At 44.5% G+C, this 12850-nt stretch overlaps 1 protein-coding gene across 1 annotated transcript in view; it reads right to left on the bottom strand.

The window, feature by feature from the left end:
- Window positions 1-12850, bottom strand: part of fancm (FA complementation group M) — a 70783-nt gene that overhangs the window by 37298 nt on the left and 20635 nt on the right.

Genomic DNA, 12850 nt, shown 5'->3' with positions numbered 1-12850 from the left:
ATCTTGTACTTGTGATTTTGTCCAGAGAATGTGCTTGGGTTCTTCAATCACTGTGGTGCTGGTACTTCATTTGTACCCTGAACAGTGACTCTGGCTGAACTTCTAAGAGCCACTGTGCATCTGTGGTTTCAATGTTCTGCAAGAAACTACTCACGCCACTGCACCAGAGAACCAGGAAAGTTCGGTTCCTGGATGTCGCACAAATCATACATCTTGCCTTGGCTCAAAGCAAATGGAAAGCAATGAGAAAGCTTTACATTTAACTAGCCACTAGGCAGTTCCTTGACGTACAGTCCCATCAGTTAAAAAATAAGGTGCTTTATGCATGATTCTTCGGATATGAGAAGTACCAAATGAAAAAAAAAAATGAAGCTGGAAAACACAAAGCTTACGAATGAAATGAGTGAAAGGCGGATTGATGTAGTCAGCGCTGTTTTACTTAGACCTTGTGGTCGTCAGGAACTAAGAGGCGACACTACGAGATGAACTGCTTTCAGAGCCATGGCTCGGCAGGGCTCTGGGACACAGGCTGCCCCTCACAGTCTCAGGTAAACTGAACTTTTGCCGGCTACTCTCAGAGTAAATCACTCAAGCTTCCTATCACTCATCTACAATTCTGAAAACCTCTTGCACAACCCCCATTACACTTCTATTGTCCGTTCAAAAAGCCAAATTAATTTGAACTGTGATTTTGCGGCTTTAAATGCAGCAATCAACACCTTCCTGTTTACAGCAATTTCCAAAGAAGGGAAAACTTCCAGGCCCAGCAGCACAATGCTCTTCCATTGAACTACAGGATTCAGGACACAATGTACTTATCCCACCTTTGTGAAGAAAGGAGGACAAAGATTAAATCCACTTTCTGCGGCTGCACTCAGAAACGGACAAAAACACATTTTCCTGATAATTTTCTTGTGTGAATTCATACTTCCAATCCAAGCATTGAAAGCACCTTACCCTAACCACTTTCATTTCAACTGAAAAGGTAACTCAGAAATGCATTTTATTGAGTCAAAATGCATTTCTCCTACCAAGAGAGAGAAAGTCTTTATCATCCAATGACTAATGGAGATGAGGAACTTTTATGTTGCTTTTGTCCTGTAAAGACAGTCCCGTAAAATGGCTAGCAGAGTTTTACAGAGTCTTCCAAGCAATGAAGTGATTTATTTCTCCTCAAGTTTTCTGGGAATAAAAAAATTACAGAAACCAGTATGCAATCAGAGATCCCAATATCCAAGTCACACAGAGAGAGAGAAAAAAAGCGAAAGCTGAAGAATTTATGAAACCAGATGCATGCCTGCACATCTCTTAATCCGCTCTGAAGTAAGCTGACTCAGTGGCATTAATTACTAAATTTGAAGTCTTCCCTGAAAAGCCTAGCCCGGCAAAACATCTTTTTAGATGTGTACTAAAAGGACAAATGGATGTGCTGCACGTACAACTGCTGTCTTAAATTTGAGCTGTTGAAACTTCACTAGTGTTGTGTGCTTCAGGCAGCTCCTTTCTTGTCTCTGTTACTACTCCACCCCGATCAGTTACACCAATGAAGTCATGCATCATGTTCCTTTGCAGTCATTTTCCTGCAGTCACCTTGGACACCACTGAAGTGAAATAACATGTTCTGGCTCTGTGCATAATGTGGTTTGGTGCCTCTATGGTCAGGACATCACATGCATTAAAGACTCACATCTGCTGTGAGACATGCACAAGCTGTTTTCTACTTCGGGACTACCAAAACGAGATTTTGCAACATGTAGCCTAGTGAAAGCTTTGGTAGGAAGAGCTGCCCAGAAGTTTCAAGCCCACCATAGGGGTCCTAGTCGAAGAGAGGACCCTGTGTGAATGACTGAAATAAAACGCGCTCTGAAAGGGCTGCTCGGAGCCCTGAGAGTTGATTTCTCAGCAGGGACACACAGGTCAGCTCCTGTCCTCCGCCTCCTCCAGATGCACGACTCCATCACACTCTTGACACAACACATTCTCCTTTTCTTGAATGTGATGTGAACTTCAAATCATTTGAGTTTTCCCACACTGCACAAACGCTGAAGACGCTCGTTTCCAAGAGCTGCCAATCTGCCGACGAGGACATTGAAATTTCGTGCCTCCCCTGCGATTTTAATCCCTGCTATTCTTTCTTTTCTGCTTCACCCCAAAAACGTTTTCATTGCCAGAGAGAGTCACTGCAACCGAGGTTGGGTAAAGGTTATTCCAAAACATTACTTTTTTTTTTTCCTCTGCCAAAACACTTTCCATCGCATGGGTTGGAAATGACAGCAAAAGCACATATTATTTTGAACCTGCAAGGCTTTTGTAAATGGGAAGCATATTCATCAGCGCCTACAGAAGAGCACACAGATAGCAATTTGTGAATCAACAGCACAGAGCCAGGTGCCAGAGGAGCACGTCCACCTGCCCACAGCCTTGCGGCTATTAATAACCTGTCAGATAGGAGCAGAGCCCAGAGATATCTGTATGAGAGGGATTGACAATAATCCTGCCATATGCCCACTTGGATATACAGTACTGTGCTAAAGTACATCAATGCCCAGAATTAATATGCGATCCACCCGGAAACAGGTGTCCGGAATTAGGAGCCTACAGGCCTGGCAGATTAACATAGGAGTGTTAATGATACTGTGACTGATAATGTTACCAGCACAAAAAACATCAGGCAATATGCAACAAACTAGACCAGCAGAAATAGTTGAGAAAATGCCCAGGAAAAAAGTAACGAATGCATCAGTTCAATGGAACAAAATATGCGTTTTAATCGTTTTGTTACACACCTTGGGCTCCCAGTCCAGGTCCTGACTTCCCCCACTCCTGCTGGCGTTCATTGCTGATGAGGTTTTTACTGAAATTATTCCTGAACTGAACCAACACACTCCGTGGTTAGAACTTTCGCAGGTCTTGTTTTTCTACTCAAAGGTTGTAGTTTTTCAGTTACTTAAGAGACGCAATGAGAGATGCCCAGGAGGTCAGGGGGTCACTGTGTCCCCGAGTCAAGTGAGCTCTGGCTGACTCCCTCAGCGCTCATACTAATCTTTTCAAATCTCGGCAGTTCTTAACATGGATGTCTAAATATGCATAACACACCATTTTTTCTCACTGATGGTCAGGTTTTCTTTTTTTTTCCTGCACGCACAGTTCTCTCTACGGAAAACGCTCCCCTTGCTATCACAGAGTCAGGCAGTTTTTTTTTTTCAGCACGGCACCTTCTGAGCTAAAATCTCTTTCATTTCAAAGAAAAAAGATGGCACAGTCACCAGCAAGAATTCCTGAAATAAGCGAAAGGCACCCCACACCGTCCAGCGGGTGAACCAGGGGACAGCGGGTGCAGCCCAGTACGGAGCACGCTCTGTCCGGAAACACCTGCTGAAGGAGTCTTGCTGTGGCCTGTGACCGTCGTTCCTCCTCAGTGAGACACTGGTCAACCCCCACTCGGCCCAGACAGCATGCACACCCCTCTCTAGTTGCCTGGCCTTTGGGGTTTTGGCCACATCGCTGTTGAAGCAGGATTCACCAAGCGCTGGATTCTTCACCCACTAGCAGGGAGCTGGGATTGACGTTGTGAGACAGGCGAGTTTGACCCTGCTGACAGTGTGACCGCAGGTTCAGGCAGGTGGTGTCCGTGCTTGACTGAGGCGTCAGTTGGTGCTGAGCTACTGCCTGTTGGGTCACCACTGGGAACCCCCTAAATCAGCATCCCCCTCATCAGTACAGCCTTGCTGGAACCCCCTCTCGATGTGTTTATCTACTGTAGATGGCGCTGCTGTCCGTCACCTGGGGGCCAGCCTCACACAGGGCACACTGGGAGAGCTGGATCTGTACAGGCAGGCGCCCACAGCGAGGCGGTACCATACAAACAGCACAAACGGCGGTGCTCTTCAGAACGGGGGAAAAACGTGACCTGTAGACGATTAATCTTTTGCCCGCTCATTTACTTCATTTCAAAAACTGGGGAAATAAAACAGAACAGTAGAACAATAGCTGATAAGTAAAGAGATGACATCACATCTCCAATCTAATCCTAATTATAATATACCAAATCACTGCATCTTTCTGTGAATGATCTTTATATCTCTTTCTCAGCTGACCTTTAGAAAACTTTGGCTAAAACACTGACCTTTCAGCCAGACGTCAGACTTTCACATGAACAGTACTCATCACCACCCAGTGAATGGGGAGAAAGAACTCAGCTCTTTCATCAAGAAAAGAAGAAAAAAACAGAAATGTCCCACTATAAACCTTATAGAATGGAGTGAGCAAAGAAGACGACTTTAATTTAGTCAAATAATATCGCTCATACTAAATTGAAAGCTAAATATATGTGGTGTTTTTACGCATGATTTATATTTGTACATAAAAACAGATGACCTACAGGAACCAATCCCATTTCTCTTTTGGAATCCATGAGATGAGCTGAAATCAGCTGTGCGGTGGGTCTCTCTGTACTGTCAGCTGCCGGTACAGCACAGTGAATCCTACAAGAGCCTGGGGAGGATGGGCAGTGACCCCGCTCAACTCGCACGCTCCTCTGGTCGGATTAGTGAGGGAGAGCCAACTGCATAACCATCGCCTCCTCCTCCTCCCGGGTCCCCCCTGCCTCCCTAACGCCAGCACGCTCCAGTTCCTGTACGTGACAGGCTGCTCCTGCAGCATGGAGGCCAGTGGAGCTCCCTGCGCCCGCACTTCCCTCTCTGGCCAGCAGAGGGCCTGCTTGCCGCTCACGCTCCCCCTGCCTTTCCTCAGATGCGCTTCGCGCTGGGGGCCCTTCCCTGCACAAACACTTGATTATTTCATAAACACTAGCTTGCCTTAATAGTATTTTATCCCTCTCCGCTCGCAACACCTCATTTCTTCGTCCCCTCCCCAGAGTACGAAGCAGATCAATCTTTTCCTGGGCTGATTACATTATTGATGTTGCAGCACGGACAGTGGTATTTTTTTCTCCGCAGAGCTGGGAGTGTGTGGAAGGTAAAGACCGAGAGGGAAATGTCAGATGTTCTTGCAGTGTGAAATAATACTATTTGATGACTGACTGACCCATGTTCAATTTTAAAATCAATGTTCTTTAGCTCTGCGGTTTCTATGCCTTGACTTTATTTGATCAGGCATTTGCAGATGGACTCAACTGCCATTTTCTGCTCTCGAGACAAATACTCAGGGAGTCATTAGAGTTTTCTTAGAAAACGCTGCTCACTTGGCTAGCCTACCCCAGGCTAAAATATACCCTGGTTCTGCGCAATGTGTGGATTCCAGTGTGACCCTTGCATGTTTAAAATGAAATGATTTCCACGTGTCTAAAGCAAGGTCAAAGAGTACAAATTGGAAATGGTGGTATGTCTGAAAATCAGCAGAAAACAAAACACCTCCATATAGTGTACATGAAAAACGCATATTAATCCAAACTAAAAAGCAGATAAGATTGGGGAGACTCTGGGACCAAGGAAGATCCCCGAAAGGTAGCAAACTCCATATTTCTCCACAGATGACACATATATCGCTGTTCTGATTGACAGAGGCATTCTACCCTGGTTACCGATCGTGTTTTTCACCTCAGCTGATCGAGAACGTCTCACCACCTGACACTCCAACAGACAGCTGCTCCCAGTCACACACGCACCACGCACCAACAGAGCTCCCGTCCTCTGCGTCTCTCACTCGGTCCGTATTTACTCAATTACAGTGCTGCGTTCAGCCCCAGACACTCAGGCCGGGCGCGCAGGGACTCCCAGGGTCTTCCTGTGCTCGAGGGCTTGGCTTCCTTTACATTTTCTAAGCCCTTTCAACAGGAGGAGAGAAAGCAGCTTCACTGAGCCTCTGTGTGATCATGCGGAAATAGGGTTGCGAGAGGCCGAACTTTTACAAACAGATGTGAGCTCCTATGCCGGGGACAACAGTGCAGAATTAAGTTGTTTTGTTTTACCCTGTTGTTTTTTTCCCCGCCCGTGTACAGAAAATGGTTGCACTGTAACTAAAATCGAACCGCCGTCTCTAGATCTCAATCCAGACAGGAGCGTTTCCGAAATAAAAAGCCCCCCGACCCTTGTGGGACTTTTTTTTTCCTATTTTCAGACCACAGGAAGAACCTGTCAATCTGGGAAAAACAAAACTTTTTTTCAAGAAAAACGGCACCATTCATCGTCGGCTTCATCACTCCCTGTGAGACCAGACTAGAGACAAGAAATGTACCTAAGGAGCTCCTGACTAGTTGGCTATCATCATTTAATTAAAAATGATTTTAAAAAACCCTCCAGTATTTGCAAAGCTTAGTTCTCTGGAGCTCAGTTTCCACTCATTCTCCCAGCTAAAGCTGTAACTCAAGCTTCGTCACAGACTCTAGTCTTCTAGAGACCTTCTGCTCCGCAACACGAAGACCGACTTCAAAGAGGCCGAAAGAAAACTGCAGGGCTGCAGCAATCCCTCACATGTCCCATATGAGCTCGCCTGGCAACCTTGGGGCACAAAGGAATAAAGGAATGCAAACCTGCAGGTACGTTAAAGAGGAACTGCAGTCTGGCGAGCTCGGAGGCTGTACACCTTGGCACGCAAAAAAGAAGTGTTTAATAACTGAAGAAAGAGATTTGTCTGTGTTCTCCCTGGCCACAGCCCCTGTGTCTCCCCTGAAGCAGAATCTGGAAGGCTACTGACATGCCCCATCGCGTGACGGACCTGATGGACCAACACACTGGGTCTCCCCTGGGAGCCCCCAACAGCCCGGATCAGCCAGATCAGCACATGGGGCTCCCCTGTCACAGCCTGTCGGTGGAGATGGCGCCCCCCCCACGCCCCCCCCAACCCCCCCAGATCTCACAGCCCTCTGGGTTCTTCGCTTCGTCCGCAGACAGGGAAGCAAAACTCCAGAGTGAGCGAGCAAGCAGCAACACCCCACCCACAGCTGACAGACAGCACCTGAACTAAAACCTCACGGGCGTGAAAGGATTCCAAAAAAAAAAAAAAAGACATGCAATCTCAAGACAAGAACAAGTAAAGCCCAAATCTGGCAGGTCCAGGTCCAGGTCCAGTCACTGGTGAGCAAGCAGGAAGGTCGAGGATGACATTTACAATCTAATTTTGTTAACTGTTAACAAAGCTGGTGCAAGGAACTTCAGTGACCGGCACACCTCTCTGAGCTCTCCGGCAGGCAGGGTTTCAAAGTAAAGGACATCACTGCACTACAAGTGTTAGAAACTACATATACTACATATTGCCCCATCAATAAGAAAAAGTCATGAACAAAGACTAATAATTTCGAAAGTAATAACTAAAGTTGAGCATTTATTTAAAAATATAAAAAAATAAAGATGAAAAATTCAAATTATTCTAACTGCTCAACACATAAAACATTACATACCCACCAATAAGATATGTATATCTAAGTATTATATTTCTTATATATTAAAAATGGTTTTGGATAAGCAAAAAAATGCTTTCGTGCTAAATGAGGTTCTCTGTGCACAGCAGTTCCTGATTATCTTCACCAATCTAACAAGTTAACCCCCTGCGTAAGAAGGATTAACAATGTCCTTTCAAAAGCCTCAGATACAGCATCAGAGTGGGAGTCATCTGAGATTCTGCAATCAACTGAGATTGATTGCAAAAGCTGTCCACCACAAGGCAGTAGCTTCAAAGAAGTCTTAATGAGCACAGCAGTTCAAGACCCCTAACACGTAGGGTAATGATACCCTATGTAATGACTAGCCTGTTATCTCCTCCTGTTGAATGTTACAATTTTTGTGGAGTACACTAGCATCTTCTAAAGTTCAAAAATGGTGTTACAGCACAACATCAAAGCATAAAAGGCTGCACAGGTTTCGATTGCAGGTGCAATGATTAGGGACAATGAGTGAGGTCAATTTATTTCGTTTTTAAAGACAAAGAATGAAATTTAATTCATGCAGCTCAATTCAAGCCACGTGAGTCAGTAACAAAACAGCTGTGGCATTATCAATGGGTTGCACAGGACAACAACGTTAAGACGCACACAAAACCTACTGGAAGCCGGTAAGAGAACAAAAAACATTTTTAGGTTCCTCTGTCCTGTCTGGATATCAGGATCGCCTGTGATATTTAAAAAAAGGCAGACGAGATGCAGTTGCGCACAGGGGTTTGCTAAATCCACAGGGGGGGGATTCTGGCACACCTACAGAGAGCCGGCCTGCAATTGACTCTCTGCAACCAGAAATCACCGCTGCAGAAAACACAGAGCATGTGGGCAGAGTGAAAGGTCGGATTGTAAAAAAGCAGCGATTACAGGCAGATTACAGGCTTGTCTGGAGGCATGAAGGACAAACAAAGACTGCTTTTCACACGCGGTGGAGAGTAGAGCAGGACATGAAGGGAAATTGTGGGTGAAAGGCTAAGCATTGAGACGGCTTTTCTACACTGACCTGGAACTACTTTGTCATTTTAAGTATTTGGCACTAATGAGTGTGGCAAAACAAGGAATGGCCAAGGAAGGTCAATTAAGTCGATTCTCACTTTCCTCTCTTAGAACCTAAATGCTGTGTCATTTGCACTGCCGTATTACTGTAGGATTCTACAACGTGTGAGAATGATTTATTTCTGTGAATTTCTGCATGTGGTGTCTTTACAGCTCAAAGCATTATTATTAACAAAAAAAGGCTGAAGCTGCAGTCGTTTTGTGTAGCGTGCATCTTGCAGCTGTATATCTGTAGGTGTTTTCCCAACGCTTAAACCACCACTCTTTAATTTGGACTCTGCTCTCTGCCAGCCCGCTTCTGTTGTGTTTGGATTCAGCTGTCCGGACAGCATGTCAGCCTTAGCTTTCTTCAGACATCAGTATACATTTTGGAGACAAGAAAAGAATTGCATGAGTGTCAGTTCATCATCATAAGTATTCATTTCCATCTCATAAATGACACGATGCACATGTGCAAACAAGCTTAGTTTCTTTCAGTGTGTCGAGGTTGGACATCTAATGGCATTTTAAACAGTAATTAAAATATTTTTAGGAAACACTAAACTAAAAAGGTTATTAAACACATTGGATAAGGAGTACAAATGTGTTGAAACTTGACAGAACAAATAACCGTGCTTTAAACGTTAGCCACCAGGTGACAGTCAATCCTAGCATCCAGCTACAATTCGCATTACTGGGAGAGTGATGAAACAAGGCCAAGATGAGGGCAAGATCTCATCTTGCCAACACAACACATTTCGCCTGTAGAAACTACCAGACTGAGTGAGATGAGACCGTGCCGAGACGCCAAAGAGCAGGGACAGACTACGAAACGAAGCACAGAGGGTGCCCAGACAGAAGTCGGGCCGCCGCCGCAGAGAAAGAGAGCTCGCCGAAGCAGGACATCCGCAGCTGCAGGCGCAGAGAGTTAACGAGCTTCATGGCGAGAGAGGAAACAGAATCTAACCACCATGACGGAAACGTCTGCGGATTACAAGATCTACCAACAGCAACAGGTAAGGGGTGCATAATAGCTGGACACTGTGCACAGCAGGGACAGCTTGGAGTAGATGACATCTCCTCAGGATCTCTACTGACACATACAGTAAAACCAGGCTCACTCTTTAAGGCCTGCGGTGCTAAAACTATACATGTTTAATGTAACTCCACGCTCGTATGACAGGCAAATTGGTTATGTCACTAACATACAACACAAAAATTACTTTAGCTGCTTGTCTTGCACGATCAGCACAAACCTAATAAAACTTTACTGAAGTAAATCGTGGAATAGCCAAGGTGCAGTTCTGTGGTAAACATTCACGAGTGACAGCGCAGGCTGCTCGTCTTCACAAAAAGGGTTGTGGGAGTATGGAACAAGCTACCCAGCCATGTTTTCAAAGCTGATACCCTGGATTTATCCAGGAAACAACCGGGTGAGATCTTCGGACTGCAGCATTTATTATGTTCTCATGAAGAAACAAAACTTCTAGATGGTTTCTTTGTCAGAGAGATTCTTAATTTATCCAGAAAAAAACCCCAGAGAAATAGCCTTCCGTGAAGTTTATGTTTGTTAAAGTCTGCAAGCCTACATGAGCATGGACAGAGAATTAAGTCTGTGCAATGTAAAATTAAATTTGGATTTTTAACCTTTTTGCTTGTCCATCATTAAGATATTTTTTTTTCGACAGATCCGTGGGACCTTTAACCAGACAAAGAAAAATTAGTGTTAAAATAAAATGGTTATTATATGACTTTGGCTTTGTTTTATTGCTCCCTTAAAACAAATAAGATCATCACAAACTATATCATGCTGACTATGATGATTAATCTTTACAAGACCCCAGGATACCCCAGGGAAAAAAAAAGATGAATAAAAGACTGATGAAGACTATATCTGAAACCTTTCCTTTAGCACCGTATGGAGGGCCAGGCAGCCCACACTCCCACATTCCACAGGAAGAAGGGGATGGAACCACATTCCAGAAACATACGCTGCGGCTGACCGATATGACATCCCCCACACACCTCCAGTGTTACAGAAGTCAGTGTATGATGGTCCCAGCCTGCTTCTCCATCTCCGTGTAAAATGGTAAAAAGAACTCGGTAAACAGCTCAGGGGAACACCATCTGTGTGCTTTTGACTTTAGTCATTTGGGTCCAAAAGCAAGAGAGCCGTGTCTGCCACCGGGGGGTGACAAGCTCTTGAATCATAGTCTGTTCTCATTACTGTATTGATCAGGTTTGTACACTGGGAACAGATATCACACCTTTTCTCCCCTTCTCTGATCATAACTAATGAGACTCCTCTCATTCTGAACGTCAACAGGAGGCTTTAAAAAAAAAGTAAAAGAATAAACTATTCATCTTACAGACTCCAGTCCTTGTGAAGAACATTCAGACTGGCAATTAATGATTTGAGTGGGAACTAACAAACTTCATCCTTTTTCCAGAAAGCTATTAAATAAAAGAGACGATACACTGTGCTTGGCCACGGTGAATAGGCCATTCAAAAGAGCACAAAGAAACAGACATTTAATCTTTTTCTTCCCTTATTAAAAAACTTGATACTTGGGGTTATTTGCCAGCAGAGCCACTTCTGATAGGGGGGTTCAATAATTTGGGGTACCCAGCTGCAGTTCCCATGGAACAGACCTTATTTGGTTATTCAAGAACAGACCGTTATGGGTTATTTAGAATGAACAATTCAGAATAACCCACTAACCGAGCTCTTGATGTGCAAGAAAAAATCTCTTCAATAAAGGTTTATTCAATTCAATTAATTCAATAACCAGCTTGTCTTTGGGAGGACACTGGAGTAAGTGGATAAAACTGACAGAAATGTGCACAGAGAAAGGTACCCAGGTCTGCACTCGAACCCGGGACCCTGGAGTTGAGAGGCAGCTGCGCTAACCTTGCATTCATTAAAAAATGAACATTCAAATGCAAAAGTAAAATGTTAACGTAAACACTGAAAACGAGTAAAGGAAAGTGTATTGTCCACTTAAGAGAAACATTGTGGAGAAATAATTAGAAAAATATGGTTTATTGAAACTGAACTGATAAGAGAGACGAGCTCTGTCTCATCTTCAGTCCCTTGAAAGAATTTCCAATCACATCATGTAGATGGTATAGAAAGAAGCTTACAAATACAGTAGTGTGCTTCCACAGTATGTGACTGTCATTCACAGGCAGGTGAGCTTCGTTGCTGTGCTCGGCAAGGAAGGCTACATGTCTAGCTGGTCTCTGCATCCCTATTTCCCAGGCTTTGACAACCCTTCAAAGTGAACTCTTCCCATTTCCAATTGCCTATGAGCCTTTTGCTCCGGCCTGTTAAAAACCTAAATTACATGGAAGGCATCTGTCCTTTCCCTTGTCTTGACCTTTATCCGTGCGTTTCAATAACTGCATCCGAAACCTCACTTAAATATTGTTTTCTTAGGCATTCTAATGATCAATTACGGAGCACTGCACACAAGATGAAGACAGCACTAGCATCGTTGAGCAAAGATGCTGCTGAGATACACTACACTTCTCCGAGCAGCATTGTGAGAATACACTGAGGGTGAAAAAAAATCAATTTTGCATCCCAGGAATGAAATAAGATTATAAAATAAATCATATAATTAGGTCAGGTGAAAGGCAAGCAGAATAGAATGAAAGAAAGACAAAAGAAAGAGCCTTGAGCCTTGGCTGATCTGATGAGCATCGCCAGTGTTGTCATATAAGAAGACACTGACATAACAAAAGGTTTTACAACAATATTGACTCTCAGTTGGCTGTAACTGACCTATAATTAGGTCAGGTAAAAGGCAAACAGAAGCGGAGCTACTGCCCATTCAGTCAGCATGAACCAGTTGCGTACACCTTCAACGCAATGCCCGCTGCGCTCTGGGCAGTGAAACGCCCCAGATTACAACAGGGGTTCGGATGGGAAGCTGAATCAGTGGGCGCTGAAAAACAGAAAGAAGAAACGACATTTTGGCTGTAGAGCCTTCTTCAGCCTTCACAACTGTAGGTTCTGCAGCCTGAACATTGTGCTTTCTATTTCTTTCCATTAATACTTTCACTAGTACAGGTGAGACAGAGCTTTTCTTGAGCCCAGAATACCCACAGTGTGTTTTTGTGTATTTTGAGGTACCGGCCATGTTTCCTCATACCCTGTTTTAGGGGAAACCACAAAATCCGCATCTCATTTAACACTCCAGAGGTACCGTTCAAAAGAAATGTCTACACTTCCATAACCTTCTCCCTTTGGATTTTCAACTTGAGAAGGAAAACGAACACGTTGCTGTGCCTTAAGGAGCGACAGTGAGATGGTCGGGGAAGAGTCGCTGTGAGATATGGGGTTTATTTGACGCCGCCGCCGCCGGGAGGCCGACAGGTGTCCGCGTGCAAGCCCGGCGCGCGTCCTGCAGATGGCAGCCG

This window comes from Atractosteus spatula, chromosome 9 (genome assembly GCF_055471065.1).
Source record: "Atractosteus spatula isolate fAtrSpa1 chromosome 9, fAtrSpa1.hap1, whole genome shotgun sequence".
In the NCBI taxonomy this organism is placed as follows: domain Eukaryota; kingdom Metazoa; phylum Chordata; class Actinopteri; order Semionotiformes; family Lepisosteidae; genus Atractosteus; species Atractosteus spatula.
The sequence above is the reverse complement of the archived record's forward strand: the minus strand, read 5'-3'. Positions and strand labels throughout refer to the sequence as shown.